We start from the raw sequence: 5,000 nt of genomic DNA on the forward strand, positions 1-5,000 counted from the left end.
CGTTTCATGAAGAGTTATCTCCAATATGCGACATTCCCGCTGTCCCTATACATGAGCTGCGGGCTGTACCAGTTACGAGCTAGAGACGCGACCGCGTTGCTCTCTGTACGAATGCCGATGCTGAGCGGTCAGCTAGGAGGCGCTCCATCCATGTCGGTACCGGTGAGCGTTGCACTCGCAGTCGCAAGAACGTACGGCAAGTATATTACCTGGAAGAGTCAATGACAGTCCACGCCCCCCTGCGTGGGAAGAGTCTTTCTAGGCCATGACCCACCGGAAGGGCGCAGCGTCCCCCACCCCAGACATGTGACGTCACACCATCGGTATTGACGACTAGACTGATTCCTTATAATCATTTGCCATACACCGGTGGAAGCTGCCGAGACGAGTAACTACATAGCGGGCTCGCCGTGTCACTAATGTACAGAGATACAACAGTTTCGACTGGAACCGGATTAAACGTATACACGGCGCTGATTAGTAATAGATAGAGCCATCAGAATACAGATAATGTATACAACTGTCCGTATACATGCTGAAAGACTCTGCTCACAATCACAACCACACGTCAGCCACACACCCTTATCACGCACTACTCTCTGCCTGTAACACGCACACAGACAATATGTAAGCACCAGCATGGAACAACACCCAGTGCATCCTCTCCGCCACATTAGACAATCCACACTGTCATAACCAGACTGGGAGGTCCACTCAGAAAACAGAATATCCCACCCACCCGACAACCACCATTGCTCAGCCAAGCCACCAACACCCACACATGTCCTACACAGGGGTGCACCCAACATCACAATACTGCCTCCTCTCACAGCACACAAACAATGGCAGGAATGAAAGACACAGGTCTGCCACAAGCATGGAATGAGAGCGCCGCCTGTCATGAGCCAAAGGTGCATCCTGACGTGGCAAATCAGATGATGCCGCAGGCATCCACTTACTATAATCACAATCAACAAACCGGCCGCCCCGCCCCGCCCCCCATTAAACCTTTCCTTACAACAATGTGTACCTTAACCTAACCTATATCGTACCGTAACCTAACCTATATCGTACCGTAACCTAACCTATGTCGTACCGTAACCTAACCTATGTCGTACCGTAACCTAACCTATGTCGTACCGTAACCTAACCTATGTCGTACCGTAACCTAACCTATGTCGTACCGTAACCTAACCTATGTCGTACCGTAACCTAACCTATGTCGTACCGTAACCTAACCTATGTCGTACCGTAACCTAACCTATGTCGTACCGTAACCTAACCTATGTCGTACCGTAACCTAACCTATGTCGTACCGTAACCTAACCTATGTCGTACCGTAACCTAACCTATGTCGTACCGTAACCTAACCTATGTCGTACCGTAACCTAACCTATGTCGTACCTTAACCTAACCTATGTCGTACCTTAACCTACCCTATGTCGTACCTTAACCTAACCTATGTCGTACCTTAACCTAACCTATGTCGTACCTTAACCTAACCTATGTCGTACCTTAACCTAACCTATGTCGTACCTTAACCTAACCTATGTCGTACCTTAACCTAACCTATGTCGTACCTTAACCTAACCTATGTCGTACCTTAACCTAACCTATGTCGTACCTTAACCTAACCTATGTCGTACCTTAACCTAACCTATGTCGTACCTTAACCTAACCTATGTCGTACCTTAACCTAACCTATGTCGTACCTTAACCTAACCTATGTCGTACCTTAACCTAACCTATGTCGTACCTTAACCTAACCTATGTCGTACCTTAACCTAACCTATGTCGTACCTTAACCTAACCTATGTCGTACCTTAACCTAACCTATGTCGTACCTTAACCTAACCTATGTCGTACCTTAACCTAACCTATGTCGTACCTTAACCTAACCTATGTCGTACCTTAACCTAACCTATGTCGTACCTTAACCTAACCTATGTCGTACCTTAACCTAACCTATGTCGTACCTTAACCTAACCTATGTCGTACCTTAACCTAACCTATGTCGTACCTTAACCTAACCTATGTCGTACCTTAACCTAACCTATGTCGTACCTTAACCTAACCTATGTCGTACCTTAACCTAACCTATGTCGTACCTTAACCTAACCTATGTCGTACCTTAACCTAACCTATGTCGTACCTTAACCTAACCTATGTCGTACCTTAACCTAACCTATGTCGTACCTTAACCTAACCTATGTCGTACCTTAACCTAACCTATGTCGTACCTTAACCTAACCTGTATTGCGCCTTAACCTAACCTGTATTGCGCCTTAACGTAACCTGTATTGCGCCTTAACGTAACCTGTATTGCGCCTTAACGTAACCTGTATTGCGCCTTAACGTAACCTGTATTGCGCCTTAACGTAACCTGTATTGCGCCTTAACGTAACCTGTATTGCGCCTTAACGTAACCTGTATTGCGCCTTAACGTAACCTGTATTGCGCCTTAACGTAACCTGTATTGCGCCTTAACGTAACCTGTATTGCGCCTTAACGTAACCTGTATTGCGCCTTAACGTAACCTGTATTGCGCCTTAACGTAACCTGTATTGCGCCTTAACGTAACCTGTATTGCGCCTTAACGTAACCTGTATTGCGCCTTAACGTAACCTGTATTGCGCCTTAACGTAACCTGTATTGCGCCTTAACGTAACCTGTATTGCGCCTTAACGTAACCTGTATTGCGCCTTAACGTAACCTGTATTGCGCCTTAACGTAACCTGCATTGCGCCTTAACGTAACCTGCATTGCGCCTTAACGTAACCTGTATTGCGCCTTAACGTAACCTGCATTGCGCCTTAACGTAACCTGCATTGCGCCTTAACGTAACCTGTATTGCGCCTTAACGTAACCTGTATTGCGCCTTAACGTAACCTGTATTGCGCCTTAACGTAACCTGTATTGCGCCTTAACGTAACCTGTATTGCGCCTTAACGTAACCTGTATTGCGCCTTAACGTAACCTGTATTGCGCCTTAACGTAACCTGTATTGCGCCTTAACGTAACCGATATTGCGCCTTAACGTAACCTATATTGCGCCGTAACGTAACCTATATTGCGCCGTAACGTAACCCACATTGCCCCTTAACGTAACCTATATTGCGCCGTAACGTAACCTATATTGCGCCGTAACGTAACCCACATTGCCCCTTAACGTAACCCACATTGCCCCTTAACGTAACCCACATTGCCCCTTAACGTAACCCAACACACGTTGGGCCTTAACCCAACACACGTTGGGCCTTAACCCAACACACGTTGGGCCTTAACCCAACACACGTTGGGCCTTAACCCAACACACGTTGGGCCTTAACCCAACACACGTTGGGCCTTAACCTGCTCTGTAATTGTCATACGACGCGTTAAATTAGTGTAGTGTTGCCTAACTGCAACCCCCGCAATATAGTTTGCTACTCGCACTGCCCGGTCCCCAGTGTATCGCTTCATGTTAAACACCTTGCAGCTATACACTGTAATGTGGATGGCAGCAGGACGTACATGCTCAATGCCCTTTGCAGTTGTTCATTGGCATTTGCAGTTGTTCATTGGCATTCGCATGGCGAAGCACTTAGCCTACGCTGTGGTACGGCCTGTGTCAACTGTCCGCTGATGTTGTACGTCCAAATCACACACTGTACTGCACATTGGTCCTCATGTACTGAATGATACATCGTGGTACATGTGACCGTACAACGACTGCGCCAACAACGGCGAACCATGCGGTCCAAATGTTGTGCACTCAGCTACGTGTCGTCTCCCTATAAGAGCTGGATTGCAGTGTGGTATGCCCTGGATGGCGATCAGCATGAGCCGTCTGTTGATGTAGTGGCGCGTGTTGTCAGACGTAGTCGTCTCTTCTCACACACCGTGATAGCACGGTGCACTGCGTTCCACATCTGCGACATGCGACAGAGGCCGGTTGACAGTCGTTCGCGCAATGGACATCGCATACGTACGGGGGCCACCTTCCACGTGTTCGCTAAGCGTGGACATGTTGTTGCGTGTATGTGGGCAGACAGTGTGTCGTGACACCTGACACAGGCATGCAACAATCGTTGAATTTGCAAATGGCGATGGACGCCTACGTTTGCTGGTGACGTTACGCAAATGAACAACTGGTAAACCGTTGTGGTGCGGTTGTTCTCGCTAGGGGTGAATCAGTGATGGCGACGATCGGTTGAGCTACCAACCGGTTGTTGCAGCGATACCCACCATGCCCACGAACGTGAATGGCATGTGGGTGTGAAGCGATACGCGGCGGTGGCTGGGTGGGACCGTCCCCGGCCGGTGAGGGGGGGGCCTCCCGGCGTGTTGGCCGTGCGGTGCGTGGGCGCACGCGCTACAGCCGGCTGGTGGGGGCGGCCAGTGGCAGGCGCGCCGGCCGACGGAGGCGGCAGGCGGCGCAGCTGCGCGCCGGCGCACCCTGCACGCGGCGCCGTGCGGCCAAAGTAGGTCCTCGCGGGCCCGGTGCGAAGCGCGGTGGACATCTGCAGTGTGCTGGTCCGATTGAGGACTGTGTGCGCTGAGGATGCGCCGCCGCCCGGCGCTCGGCGCCGCGACGCCGTCTGCTGCTCGGTCGCCTCTGCGGTTCTCGCAGGTGGTTTGTATCGCAGCTGTGCGGACGTGTTGGCGCGTGCGCTGTGCTGGGAGAGTTCGCTTCGGCACCCAAGTGGGGCTTTTGTCCTTCTGTGGCGCTGGCGTTGGAGCTGCCGGTCACCGTAGGTGGCGCGTGTTGTCTCCCGCCGGCAATGCCACGACAGCACGCTCCCGGGCCTCTGTCGGCAGCGGCAAGCTCAGTTGGGAGCACGGGTGGTCGCACCTAAAGCGTCTACTCGCCAAACTCCGGGCGATTGCGCCTCTCTCGAACCCGACCAAGTACTTAGGACGGCGCTGCGCGCCGCCGGGACCTGAGAGGGTTTCGAGGTGTATGGTGCAGGGGAGCTCAGCCTCCTCCTGTTTGCAGAATAATTGAGCGGACGCTTGCG

Source organism: Schistocerca americana, unplaced genomic scaffold (genome assembly GCF_021461395.2).
Source record: "Schistocerca americana isolate TAMUIC-IGC-003095 unplaced genomic scaffold, iqSchAmer2.1 HiC_scaffold_1584, whole genome shotgun sequence".
Classification (NCBI taxonomy): Eukaryota; Metazoa; Arthropoda; class Insecta; order Orthoptera; family Acrididae; genus Schistocerca; species Schistocerca americana.